Source organism: Bactrocera oleae, chromosome 5 (assembly GCF_042242935.1).
Source record: "Bactrocera oleae isolate idBacOlea1 chromosome 5, idBacOlea1, whole genome shotgun sequence".
NCBI classification, from domain to species: domain Eukaryota; kingdom Metazoa; phylum Arthropoda; class Insecta; order Diptera; family Tephritidae; genus Bactrocera; species Bactrocera oleae.
The window spans coordinates 2,431,873-2,447,301 of NC_091539.1; the positions used below are offsets into that span (position 1 = coordinate 2,431,873).

General features: G+C 31.4%; 1 protein-coding gene across 2 annotated transcripts in view; it reads right to left on the reverse strand.

Annotated features, from left to right (window-relative positions):
* The window catches only part of LOC106619447 (uncharacterized), a 178,130-nt gene that overhangs the window by 74,359 nt on the left and 88,342 nt on the right, over positions 1 to 15,429 (reverse strand). For both annotated transcript variants that reach the window (XM_036359477.2, XM_070109496.1), the window contains exon 4: positions 11,529 to 11,559. The gene's annotated coding sequence lies outside the window, so the exon portion shown is untranslated. The remainder of the gene's footprint in view (positions 1 to 11,528; positions 11,560 to 15,429) is intronic.

The following is a 15,429-nucleotide window of genomic DNA, read 5'->3' on the forward strand; positions in this document are numbered from 1 at the left end:
ACTGGCAAATAGCCGATAACTAGTTTTAGCGAGAGCAATAGCAATGTTATTGGTAACGTAAAAGCAATTGTAGCGCCATATTTATCAAATGTAATGGTAAAAGCATTACTAATTAAAATCGTTATCGTCAGACCATGGCGTAATAGTATTGGTAATGGTAATCATAAGGTTGTAATGGGAATTTCATTAATATTAGTAATGGAATAATACAATACATTTAATGAAAACATTAGTGGAACAAAGGTCGCTGGTCATAAATATATATTTTTTAGAGCGATAAGAGAGAAAGATGAGGAAAGCTACAACTACCACAACCACCGGTTCTACGTTTATGGAATTAAGCCGGCTTTTCCTCAACCCAGAGCTGTTATTTCGAATATCTAAACTTGTTCGAAGCCGTGAGAAATAAAGATAAATTGATATCCAGGTAGAAACGCATTGAAAGAAACAATAAATAAAACGAGAAGAGCGAAAGAAATAACATTAATGACATTTTCGATGCAAACAAATTAAAAACATTTTAAATTAATATATTTGATTATTTGCTTTAATTTTTTTTTCAGCTTCAACCGTGGAAAGCAATCAACAATGCATAGCGTCAAAGGCTGTCAACTGCGCTGCAATAACAAAAATCGCCACCAATGCGCCGCACGCAACATGTTGTGCGGCCAATGACGCATGTTGCATTACTCATGCATTACTTCTCCCGCACAAATTACATTGCATTACAACAGCAAATATTCGCTGACTCGTCGATTGGCTTTTTGTCGCTGAGCTGAGCAGCTGCCTGCAATGAATTTAAATTGAATTGCCAATGAGCGTTTGCAGCAGATTGCAGTGCGCATTTAATGTTTTTGTAGCTGTTGTTGTTGCTGCAGTGGCTTCATTACAAAGCGAGGCATGATTACATGCCAGTGTGTGTATGTGTGCGTGCGCGAAAGCGCTGTCAGGCTATTAATCCTTTTCCCGACGCAAAAACTGCCGCAGCAACGACTCAATTAGCGTGTGTGTATTTGTGTGTGTGCGCAGTGAAATTTGCATGTATGCGCATTGCAAGTGATTTTTTCGCACGCCTGCACAATTTTTATTAAATTCATTCAAATTAACTCGCAATTTGGGTCAACTTGAGTGCTAAATGCGGTTGTCCACACGCGGCAGGGACTTTTGCGGCGCTGTGGCATATACCTATAAGATGCCGCATGCTGATTATACCGTTGATGATGTGCTTGCGGGTAACTGCTACGTTTCGTGTTTGCCGAGTGGCTGAGCGCTCGAAAGCTTGAGCGGTGGGCGTAAATGGCTTTGAGTTGGGGAAAGCGCCCGAAACGCTACAGCGCGCTGGCTTATTCGCTCATTTGCAAACTTATGCGCGTGTCAATATTTGCAATTCTCTGTGTGCTGTTTACTTTTGTTGTTTTACATGGCGTTCAAGTGAGCTGGCTTAACAATGGCCACCTCATTGGCATTATTGGCCATTTTCAGGCATTCACAATCGCATAAAACCCAGCTTTGCACTTAACTATGAGCTTTTTGTTGTTGTAAATTGTTTTTGTACTACTCTACATAAATTATACATGTGGCGTAAAAGTCCTTTGCGCACAATTTTAATGAGCTTATGTTTGAGGGCTCTATATCATACAAGCATACAGATATATATAAATATATAAATGTCTGGTGAAAAAAATACGAAAATATGTAATGCGATTGACTAAAAGTAATGTATGCGAAAGGAGAGTGAAAAATTTTACAGTGCTTTTGATTTTCGTAATCATATTAGGTAAGGTTATGATCATGTTAAAAATCTAATTAATTGTAATGGTAATTAGTAATGGTAATGGTATTGGTAATCTTACTTATAATTACAATGAATACTTAAATACTAATATTATTTGTAAGGATTGTGAACATGCAATTACATGTAATGCAAAAAAAAACTATTCATTACGTTACAAATTTTATTAATTAAAATACTTTAAGTAATTGTAGTTAAAAAAAAATTATAAAAACTCAAATACATTTTATAAAGAAGACAAAAAATATATTAAAAAGTCAAATTATTATAGTACTTTTAATGGTAATTATAATAAATTTGTTGCAATGGAACATTCAACGGTAATGAGAACGCATGGATAAAATAATAAGCAATTATAAAATAACAATAATTGTAAGGGTAAACCAAATAGTTATTAAAAACGATCGTGTAATCAGAGAAAAAAATTGAGTAATTGGTAATGATTACTTTTTTACAGTGCAATCTTAAATATTGTGATGTTCATTAATGTAACTACATTTGTTATGACACTTTTTTCTCAATTGAAAACTTAATTATTATGATAGTGCTTAATACAATTACAGCGAAATATTTTAAGAGCTTGTAATGATTAATACTTGTAATTTTAAGCTTAATTTTTTTAATGCATCATTATTTTATATTATTGTTGTGTTATTATGTTTACAATGTTTCCAGTAAGTGAGAGAGTAATCAAAGAATAATGCTAAACGTTAATGTAATCAAAGACAAAAATTTCAGAAAGACATACTGATAACTTTTTTCAATTTTAATTTTAATTAATGAATGCTGATTAATGTAATTACAGCGAATCATTTAAACAAGTTGTAATGATTATTATTTGTAATTTTAAAAAGATACAACTATTATAGTTGCAATTATTACAGTAATTGTAAGAGTAATCTAATTAGTAATGCAAAAGTAATCGAAATTTTTTTTCGGTAATTGTACTGATTGTAATTTTTGTTATTATTACGCTAAATAATGTCTCTGCAGCGAAACATTTAAATAAGTGGTGATGATTACTACTAGTAATTGTAGTATTACTTGTTATTAATATAATAAAAGTTGTAATAACTTACAATTAACTGACAATAAAAAGGTTGTAATGATTACTACTTGTAATTGTAATATTACTTGTCATTACAACAATAAAAATTGTAATAGCTTTCATAATATCGGTTAATACATTCCAACTGAGTGGATAATGATCAAACGTTGTTCTGGTAATGTTAACAGTAAACAAAGTATTGTGCTTTCGCCTACAATATCGATTATTATCACAGCTTATTGCTATTGTAGGCGTATGCAAATGCTTCAAATAAGCTACATGCATACATACACATATAGATAATTTTATTTTCATTACTGCAACAGCTGTCTGCATGCAATTTAAGCATCAGCAACGTGGCCTGCATGCAATTTGCGGTTGAAAAATTTTTATTTTTACACTCAACAGCCTTTTTCCAAGCGCCTTTTTCGCGCGTAAATATGTATTTGTTTGCTCACATGTAATGACTTTCACTGGTGCTGCTCGAAAGGCAATTAAAGCCAGCCGCACAAGCTGTTGCATGCAGGTACTTCCACTAATAGGCATTTGTTGTTGCTGCGCGCGCTTATGGGCGTTGTTATTATAGCACCCACGTATACACACACATAAACAAACGCTTACAGTTACAGCTTGTTGTAATTGTTATTATTTTGTGTGTTTGTATATTATCTACAGCGCCTTACTATACTTTTTTATTGTAATTAAGTTGCTGGTAGTTTAGTTCATAAATTGCATGTTACTCATACGCCCTGGCGTCACCGCACGCTTGACTCGCCTACGCTGTGGACATAGTGCATTGTAAGTACGGTTAGACGCTAATTTACAATTAATTGACAATGGCGAAGCTACTGTTACTTTTTCCACACACACACATATATACACACAAACGCACACATATATACATATATAAATATTTATATTATACAGATATTTACGAGTATATTGGTATATGGTAAGTATATTATATTCTACTTCAAGCTTTTAATAGCAATTTGATACCGCATCGTACAGCCATTAGCCTCTCCGCTGCATGTGTATGTATGTAGCAGTGTATATGCGATATGATATTGGTGTGGGCAGCGAAAACATTATAACAAATAAACAGGTCGATTGATGTAAGCACAAAGCCGCACAGGCTAATGAAACTTAATGCTACTATTCATGAAGCACACACACATAGAGCTAATTTACATACATACGGTAATTTATTTATAAATTTTCTGCGCTATCAAAACAAGGGCATCGCTTTCGCTGCCTTAATCCATTTCATTATAATATAATACTGTACTTATAAATACATAACGGTAGCCATTAGCTACCGCCAGCAGTGCTTGTTGTTGTTATTATTCATATTTGAAAGCACATTAGTGCACATGCATGTATGTGTGTGTTGTTGGTAGGCGTATCGATTACAGCAACTAAATAAAAGTGTAGAAAAATCATTAAGGCGCACAACAACTGTGTTAGTGGCAAAAAATTGATTGAAACACATAAATTTATATTTAGTTTGAAAGGTAGATAAACTGGTTGATGACTGTTGTGGCCAATAACGGTAAGGTAAATGTACTGGTTTTACTAAAATGACATACAAATAGCAAACATATGTACAGGCTACGCTGGTTTGTTGTGTAATCGAGTAGGAGTGCATGTTTAAGCAGTCAGAGGGCAAATCTGGCAGCAATACGAATGTTTTCAGTGATAAATTAATTTCTGAATTTTAAAGTTTTGATTAATTAAGAGTTTTGGTTTTTTAGTAATTTTTCATCACGACATAATATACTACATATTATTGTATTTTATAATTATATGCAATCAAAACTTAAAAAAAAATAAAAATTTTAAAAAAATGCAAAAAGTTTTCAAGCAAAAAAATTTGGAAAAAAAATGATTATAAAAAATGTACAAAAATATTTTTTTTGTATATAAAAAATTTACAAAATTTATTTTTTTAATATTTTACATAACTATTTTTTTTTTTTAATATTTCTTAACACTACTTCTATCAAGCAAAACTAATTTTTGGTAAGCCATTTTGTAAGAAAACGAAGATGTAAAATTATAAAAAAAAAAATGATTGGAATTCGCAACATAGTCTGTTTTATGACAAAAATTCAAAACTTAGTGGGTCGAACTAGTATCGACTTTAATCAAACTGTTTGCACTGAGTATTAAAGTTGGCTTTAGAGCTATGCACTAGCCAATAAAATAGCTATTATACATAGGTATATAACTATAAAAATATGCAAAAAAAAAACAAAGCCACCAAGCCTATATAAGCGCATAAGTGCGAGTAACAACAATAACAAAAACGCAAGCCAGTCAATCATTGTAGGCAGTACTTAGTTGTGGCACAAGTTCAGCACAAGCTTAAATGGTTCTGGCTACATATTTGCAAACAAAATAACAAATAGGCACGCACTCGCATTAGCAGTTAACTGTCGGGCGTTTGCATAAAACTGGTTTACTGGCGCACATACACATATGCACACATGTTAGTGATCAAACAGTAAGCGTAAATGGTTTTTAGAAACGCAAATGAGTGGCAGCGCGCTACCAGTGTACTTATAGTTGAAGTAAATACATTTTTAATTGCCATTAGCTTGAGTTGATTGTATATATTTCGATATTTCTTTATTAAACTACTATCTAAAGTGCATTTATTGGAGTTTTATTTGAGTGTGTGTGAGTCAAAGTACGCTTCGCGCGTTTATAATCACACTTTTTGCAGGCACTGTTTTGCCAACTACATTAGTGACTGAAGGAGTATTATGCAGTGTTGCTAATTACTTTGTGCTATGAATGCCACATAGTTTAACACAAAGTATTTCTAATGTGTTTAACTCATTTGGCACATGCCTTTTTTTAATTTTTGAAATAAAGAAAAGAAAAGTTTTTTCGCTTAAATTATAACTTTAATTATAACTAATCATACTATAAGCATTTTTTGAAGTTTTAAGTTTATTTTCATGTCGACTGGAGGTACAAATGATTTTTTTACTCGAAATTGTTGATCAATGACAATATTTTATAGTTGGATCACAATTTTTAAATATTTTTAATTAAACATAATTTTGAAAAATATATTTTTTGAGGAGGAATTTAAAACAACCTGAATTACACTACAAACTGAAAAGGAAGGATACAAATAATTTTTTTTCTGTGTGTAAAAATAAAAAATTAAATTATGAAATTTTCTGTGTTGAACAGAAAAATGATATAAGACGAAAAAATTTAAAAAAAAATTAAAAAAAAAAAATCGGCAAAACTTCATAGTGCGGAACAAAACGACTTAAAAAATTTATTTTTTATCAAGATTGGTAAATTAATTAAGAATAATAATATATTAGAAAAAAAAGTTATTGGGAAGTTTATAATTAATATGGTAACATAGCAATATTTTCAGTTCAACAGCTAGACAGTTTTTAATTCTAAAATTTTTAAAATGTTCGTGCATTGCAAAAAAATTAAATTAAAAATTATATTGAATAATAAAAAAAAAAATTCAGAACAAATAACTCAAAAAACATCATAAAGTTGTTACGGCTTGTTTTTATAGCACGATTCGTGAACCACCCTGTACAAAAAAAAAATAATAAAATCAAACATAAAATTTCAAAGTTAATCATGGCATAAGTAAATAGCAATTTTCAGAAATAAAAAATATAAATAATAAAAAATAAAAATAATAAAAAATAAAAATAATAAAAATTATGCTGAAAATTAATTAAAATTAAACAAATTATAAAATAAAATAAAAATTACTAAATTAAAAAAAAATTTATAATCATTTTCTATATCAGTTACACATATTGAAATTCAAAATTTTTAAAAATATTCATGTTTTGAACAAAAAAAAAATTAAATACATAAAAAAGAATTAAATTTTGAAATTATAAAAAATACAAAATTTAACTTAAACTTTTAATTCGAGTTATGACATATGTAAGTAAAATAAAATCTGAAAAAAAAAAGTTATAATTAAATTTAACATAAAATTTAAATTTTGATTATGACATATGTATAAAATTAAAAAAAAATTAATAAATTAAAAAATTATAATAAATCACGAAGTTCTGTTCAACAAGCTAAACGCCAGCAAATAGTCACGAGCAGCAATAGATACCAACAACAACACAAATAATTAATTAAATAATAAATATTTACTTTTCAATTAGTTAAGTACGCATTTTAGCATCCATTTGAGCATTTAGCATGATTATGTTTTTTCTTTTGTATTATCGCAATTTTTATTTACCACTTTATTATGCAAAACTTTGAAGCTTTGATGGATGCCCAACAGCTATGGTGATCAAACACAGCCAAACATGTGAGCAGCGCTGACACTGACATTCAGCTAGTTAAACAGCGCTTGGCAAACAATATTTTAGAATTTTACACGCTTGTCAATGCAAGCAAAGCAGAGAGAGGGACCGTGAAGCAGAACATGGCGGCGGATGCGCTTGAAACTTCGGTGCTGCGGCTGCCAATAAGTCAAGCGAGCGCAACAGTTGATGATGCTAATTGCCATTGTTGTTGTGTAGCTGTTGTTGTTGTCAATGCTAAGCCATAGCTCAGCACGCGAACAAAGAAGCTTATTGCACACAACTAATAAGCATGAAAAATTTATACGCAACTGAAATTTGTTTTGTAGCATCGTATTCTACTATAAATTATTTACACTCACATGTTGCTATTTTCTAGTGGTAATTATTTTGAAGGTCGCTTGCAGCTAACAACGCTAGTAATTTCCATAAATGTGAGGAGAAAATTAAAAAAAAATCAATAAATTAAATGAATAGAAATTTTCCTACTCGTGATTAGGCGCTGAGCTGTCAAAAGCCCTTCTAAAATTTATACTTGCGATAAGGCAATTAAAAGGGCAATGAATAACGGCACGGCGCATCGTGACTAAGCCGCGTGAGATCGATTATTGTAAAATTTATTATTGAAATTATACTTTAAAAACTGCAGCTTTTTATATAAAAAATATTCGGCAGAAAACGTTGTTTACTACTAAAATAAAAAAAACGACTTAAAGTGAAACGGTATAGAATTTTAACCAAATCAGCGTTAATTTAAAGTTTCAAAGCTGTGAGCTGCATTAGTAAACCCAAACTACTTAAACGAAGGCTTTTAGCATTAAGTAAGCTTTATGAAGCTCCAGCGAATTTAAATATAATTTAAACTATTAATTTTAAATATAAATAAAGAAAGCGGCGGAAGATATACAATTATGAAAACCTCATCAAGTGAAAAAGTTTCAATCTTTGACTTGTAACAATACATTCGTTACTCTTGTATTCGTTGAGCTCAACCGAGCTAACCAAAGCCTTTTGCGGATAGCGAAAGATACCTTCTTTACTAATAATTATTCATACTAAACGATGCTAAGCTTATTATGTCAATTTCAGCACATTTTTGGTACTCTGAAGACTATTCCATCCCAAAGCTGCATATGATGAAAAAATTAAGAGGGTCCATCTAATTGCCCCACAAACAATAAATTCACTACCCTCAGTATTCTCTAACACCACCTTTTATGAAATTGTAACGCTTCCCACCACTTTTCAGTGAAGTTCCTCTGAAAAGCTCTATTAAGCTGATTTGAGGACCAGTTCTTCAATGCATTGATCTGCTAAAAGTCACTAAGGCAACATTACACAACACAGCCTTGAAGCTGTCACTACTTGTCAATTGTGTACTCATTTCTCTGCAAGAAACCTTAGACTTGAATTTTGGTGCTATATCGCACTACTAGTTATGTGGTCTTATGATATGTTGTACCTCTTTTGGGTGCCCGCACCGCCATGTATTTCATTTAGAGCATACAGAACTCATCTGCAAACGCTTTCGTCTTTGTTGTTCGCGGTAGCTGGCTGCTGGCTGCTTAAGAGCACATCGTGTATTGTCTTACAAAAGTCTAAAGTCTAACACACGAAGACAAGGCTAATTTATTGCCCTCTTTGTGTAATTTTCCACAACAGCACCAAACACCTAGATGCTGGTTTTATGTGGTCTTACCCGCCATAATTGTCATAAGGCTGCAATTTAATATATCATAATTCAAATCTTCATCACCTTGCGGTGCATCTAAGTTACTCTTCACACATTCTCTGATTTCTCGTGAGTTGAGGTTTGATGGTTTGAGGTAATTAGAAACGATTAGGTGATGTGTGCAAAAGAATGATTCTAACAAAGTTAGCGCAATAGTCTTGTTTACTAATTAAGGTAGATATGTTTTCAAAGGTTCTAATTGGAATTTTTATTTTTGAAATTAGAAACAAGCCATTTTGTAGTTTGCTGCAAGTAATTTAAAAGCTTAGAGAGCTTTCCACTTTCGAATTCAAGACATGCGATCTTAAATGTGAACTCGAGATCGAAAAACTACAAAGTTAACAGCTTGATGTTAGCACCTGTTCGCCAAACTATCTCGACGTAAACTTTTTTAGTAGACCCATTCAAAGCGTTCAAAGCTCACTTGTTTCAAAACCCCAACGGTACGTGTAATCTCCCCAAAGCACAACGAAACGAAATGCCGTAAATGAAAGACCAAAACAAAATTAGACTACACAAATCCATTGCAGCCGGAACATGTTAGCCGCACAGCGGCGGAAGCCGGTTGCTGGTGGTCGCTGGTCAAACAAACGCCGTAACTGTAAAAACGTAGTAAAATTTCGTTGAATTTTTCGTCGCTTTTAAGGGACTAACAAAATATACCAGTAAACTTTTAAACCAAATCAACACAAGCGCTTTGTGACGCGCTCGCCGCCAGAGCAAGGTTTGCTGCTCACAGTGTGTGTGTGTGTGTGGCGCTTGTAACCCATGCGCGATTTGGCTTAATTCGCAATTTACAGTTATTTTACTGCGTCACCACCTGCCTGCCGCCTGCGCGCCGCATTGCATTTCCATTACCGCGCGACCACCGAGCGCCGAATTCATTTTTTGGTTAACGCGCAGGGTTGCTCACACTCCGCGCGCGCTTCGTTTGGGGATTTGTTTTGTTTATCTGTAATTTTGGTGGAATTTGTGATGCAGCTTAAATGCTCGCCCTCAGCGCGCAGGCTGACGGGTGTGGATGGCGCGGCGCGTTGTGGGCGTTTGTGCGCGCCAGGCGCCAACTAACTTTATTGCGGTTGCCTTAATGTAAATGTGCTGTTTGTAGCTTTCGACCGCCAACTTTTCGCACTAACTCGCGCAAATTGTTGCAATTGCAGCTGCCGCGCGCCTCCTCTAACTGTTTACATTGTGAATTGAATTGCGTGTGCGGCATGTGTTGCATTGTTTGCACGGAGAGTTGCATGTTCATGCAGTGGCCACCGTCAGCACCAGCGTCGACGCTTGCCATTTGCGCATATATCACTTGCACCTTCGCATTGGGTGCAATAAAATTTGTAAGCGGTTAGTGTATTATTTACTGCTGTACTGTTTTACGATTTTGTGGCGTTGAAGGTTGATAATTAGGCGCTTTTAATTGTGCGCGCAGTTGTTTAAGCTTCAATTGTTGCATACAATCGTGCTAGTCGGTGCCAAATTAAGGTTAGTTTGTAGGACTTGCAATGCGAATAGTTGGCGCGCGCCGCGTGTGCACTCAAAAGTGTTGTATTTTGTTGCAATATACATTTTTTTCTGTTTTCTTTAACGGTACAGAAGTTTGTTGCCAAATAAATCAACTGTAATTATTGTTAATTCAAATGAAATTAATTAACTGAATGAACGCCTGAGTGAATCAACGTTTTGGTCGAGTGTAGCTGGGAGTTATCGCGCATAAAAATACTGATCTCTCCGCTCAAGAGATCTGAGCTTTGGAAAGAGATATTTTAAGACCCGTGAAAGTCGTCGAAATGCTTAGGTAGTAAAATGTACTCTAATAAAGATTCTAGAAACAGAGTTGTGGCTAAGAAATGTGGTGCGAAGACAGATAGTCGGCAGTAGTTTCTCAGCGCTATGTACTATTCGGTCTTGAAAAAGTGTTGGGCTTTATAAAATAGAGTATGGACTCTTTTCTATGTTAATGTTTTGAAAAAATGCCAAATCGTCGAACATAAGCTATGGTTAAACTCTTGAGACACGATTTGATAAATTATGTAGTTTTGGTGCTCTCCCAAAGAGTCTGAACATTTAAAGCAATATTTTCAGCTTTGAATTAGATCGAATCAAACAATCTGGATATAATATTCATCATCTTTTTTGAGGATATATTAAGGCTATCATGTCATAAAAAGCTTGGCTAGCTTTTATGAAGTATTCGAAAGTGAGCGCGAGGAGTGAGACAGGAAAGCCGAAACTTAAAAGTTCTTGTGTCAAGAAGGTAGCAGCTGGAAGCTCATTTCAAAGAAAAGGGTATCTAAATTTAATCAGTGAGCCTTAGAGTACTCTAAAAATCCCTCAATACCTAAACAAATTGGCAACAAAACTAATATGCAAACGAGCTAAGAAACTGGCGTTAGCAGGCAGCATCTTGCTTTTATAGCAAATAATCGTAGCTATTCTCGAATAGTTTATTTGATATATATAATGCCTCAGGGGCACGTGAGACATTCTTCTACGTCAGTGTGGGCTTCACTGTAAACAAAAGTTCTCTCAGCGCTAGTGGCAATCCTATCGCCTTATAAGAATAACTACACGTTGTGTCTGATGCGATCGGGCATAATAGCTAATAATATTCGATAAAAATGTTTTTGGACTTACATTAATCACTTGTCGGACAGCGACCGTTCAGCTGAAATGAAAAGAGGAAAAACAAATAATTAATTAAAATCGCTCATGCATGCGCAAAAGTACTTATCTGAATACAATCTTAGGTTAGGTAATAAAATAAAATTCAACACGGTCGCGCTTCAGCACACAAATTAATACACAATACCGAAATTAACCGTTACATATTAATAATTAATGCGAAATTATGAAATCTTAATTCGCCGCGAAATTAAAAGGGCTAAAGCGGCAGAGTGCGACGGCGCGAGTGTGGGTTAAGACAGCAGACATATGTGGCCGGCGTAGAGCGGATAATTTATAACAATAACAACGCTTTGTATATGAGGCAACTGTAATGGAAACAGTGTCTGGAAAACACGGCAGATATACTTAAGTACTTAAGCACCTAAGTATCAAATGAGACAGCGCCAGAAACGATTTGCTGTCTGTTTTGACTCATATTTTCTCATGAGAAGAACCAAGTCATAGCAGAAATTGCCACATAACTCAAGAGCGCACGGCGCAGAAGGCGAACGGCGCCGCTCGTCGGCTGACAGACAGACAGACAGACAAAAGTGTCGAAGTGCCTTGAAGCGAGGCGAATGCAACAAGAAACCAGGCTAACAAAGTAGAGCGCGTGGGAGCTGACTGGAGGAGGGTGACAAAGCGAGGTTATTCGCTGAACATAACAGATCTGTGTTTGTGTTTTTAAATGATAAACCGTCACACTGAGAGTGTGGCGGTTTATCATTATGTTGTGGCGCCTTTAAATAGGCTAGGTGTATGCCACATGTGGGCGCTAATGAATTTATGATATTTATGTAGTTTTCGGCATGAACATGCGTATATCTCATAATTTATATTACAAGCTAGCGACACACATGTTATGATTCTTGCTTTATCTAGAATTATTTTTAAATATTTTTTTTAAGGCAGCGAAGAGCTAGCAATTAAAAAATGCGAAGACATCATAAAATTTGCTGCTTAGAACACCTGAGTTTTGTAGTTGTTGTACATATGTTTATATATGAAAAAGCGTGTGGGAGCGTGAATCAGCGTAATGCCGTACCAAGTAAGAAGCTTATCCATACATACGTACAAACATACTTACATACTTATATAGCAGACGTATGTATGTATATATGTATATAGCAGGCGATAAGGTTCAAAAAACGTTTAATTGATTGCCAAACAGACACTACACATACGCTCACACACACACATTATTCATTTTATGATGTTTCCAATGGCCGATAAATGAGTATTATCATTAAGAAATAATAATTATAAATAGAAATTGGTGAAGCAAGCTGGTATGCTAAAGCAATAAGCTTAAAAAAAAAATGTGTAAGAAATTTCAAAATTTATTAAGAAAAAAATTTAATAATGATTTAAGGAAGGAAACATGTTGGACTTAAAAGTATATGTACATAATAAATAATTTCAAATAATAAAAAATTTAAAACTTACAAATTATAAAAAATAAAAATAAATTTTTAATTAAAATAAAACTTTAAAAAGTTAGGAAAAATTAAAATACATTCAAAAACATTTTAATTATGAAATGTAGTTTCACTTTTTAATTTTTTAATCAATTTTTTTAAAACTTTTAAAAAATTTCAAAAACAAAAAAATAAGGGATGGTTGAAAAATATAAAAAAATATCAAAAAAAAGTTCGGATTATTAAAAAAATTTATATAAAAATAAAACTATGAATAATTAAAAAAATATATAAAAAATTATAATAAATTAATAGAAATAGAAATTTTAGTAATTTAAAAATTAAGAATAAATAAAATTTAAAATAATTAATAAATAATATAAAACTAATTTGCCAGTAAAAATACATAAAACTAATTAAACAAATTCTATCAAATCTATAATTTTGTTTAATAAAAATCCCAAATTAAAAAAGAGGGATAGGATAAAAATAAATTGCGAAAATATCAAAAATAAAAGTTAATGATTATTTAAAATAATTTATATAAAAAAAATGAATACTTAAAAAAGAAAACAAAATTTTAACAATTATAATAAATTACTGAGGATATTTTAGAAAAAAATAAGACAAAGTAAAAAATTTTGTATTTTTAAATTTTTTAAAAATAAAATTCTCGTAAATATTTAATGTATGGTGATTAAAACGATTAAAAAATAGCGTGATAAAAAAGTAAGAAAAATATAATAAACAAATATTTCTGTCTATTTAATGAAAGAAAATGTTTAAAAAAATATATAAAAAGTTAATAATATATAAAAGCAACAATTATTCGGTAAGAAACTATAAATTTTATTTATATATGAGAAATATGAATTTGTGTTTTAATTTTTTGGTTAGAAAAATATTTTTTTTAAATTAAAATTAAAATTTTCTAGAATTTTGTGCCAACAAAAATATTTGTTCAAATCAAGGTTTTGAAATGTAATTATTTATTTTATTGAATATCAATATATTGAATTTAAAAAATGTAAGCACACAAGCGTAAAATAATTTAATTATGTAAGAAAAGAATTCGGATTCTCAATGTAAACCTAAAAAATTCTGACAAATTATCGGAAAGGTCATAAAGCCTGGCTAAAATTACAGTATTCAGAAAAGTCACTTATGATTAATGACTTTTAAATTAATTTCTTAACAACGGAGGTGTGGAAAGCAAATTTTGAACAAATTAAAAGCCGTCGCAATTTGTATAAATTCAAACAAAGATTTTATCAAAAGGCTTAGAATGAAGTTATTATTTTTTTTTTTCAAAATATTACAAGAAATTCAATTCTTTGTTAAAAATTTTATTTTTATTTTTTATGCTTTATTCTGCTATTACTGTGCTTTTTGCCACCGCTTTGTTCCATAATTAGTTTCCGATGTCTTATTATCTGCATAATCGAATCTCTCAACAACTCGACTTCAATGGAGTTTATTGTTGTTTTGTCGTTTTTTGGTGTGGGCGTTTTTATAGTTGCTGTCGAATTATTTGTAAATTACTTCAGAAAAGTTATTATGCTTTGACAAAAACAAAAAGCTTGGGCATGAAAAATGATGGATTATTTGACACCGTGTGGCAGCTTGGCCAAACATATCCGGGTGATTAGTCAAACGAAATGACTATTATTACTGCTATGTGTATGTATAAATGTGTGTAATAAGAATTTGTAAGAAATCAATGACAAAATATTTACCCGTGTTGTATAAATAATTGAACCTTCAGCAAGTGATGAAGACGAGATAAGCATTACCGTAAGCGGCAGTGGCAGTAGCAAATGCAGAGAGGGAAATATTAATCGAAAAGATTTTTAACGTACTAGTCTCTTTTATAACGAATCAATAATAAATTTGTTTTTGAGAAATATGTACATAAATAATTTTTGTTTATTATTATTTTACGGAAATATATTCTTTTACGATTTATTTTTAAAAAATTTTAATTTTGTTTATAAATTAAATTTTTGTTAGAAATTAAATTTTTTTTATTAAATTTTTTAGTATGTTAATTTTTTTATTAAAATGGATTTCTTGAGCATTATTATTATTTGTTTTATTGATTGAATTTTTTTTATAAAATATTATAACAATTAAAAATTTTTTTTTATTAAAACGTATTTTGCGAAATATACTTAAGGATTTACTTTGAAAAAATTTTAATTTTATTTTGCAATTAAATTCTTTTCAATTAAAATTTAAAACAATTTTTTTTTTTATTGAAGTATAGTTTTGAGGAAAATATTTCTTTATTTTTAAAAAATTTTAATTTTTTTATTACTTGAAATTCTTTTATTAAAATTTATAATAATTTTAATACATTTTTAAGGGAAATATTTTTTAGAAATTTATTTTTAAAACATTTTAATTTTTTAATTAAAAATTTTAATATTTCATAACTAAAATTTTATGATGTT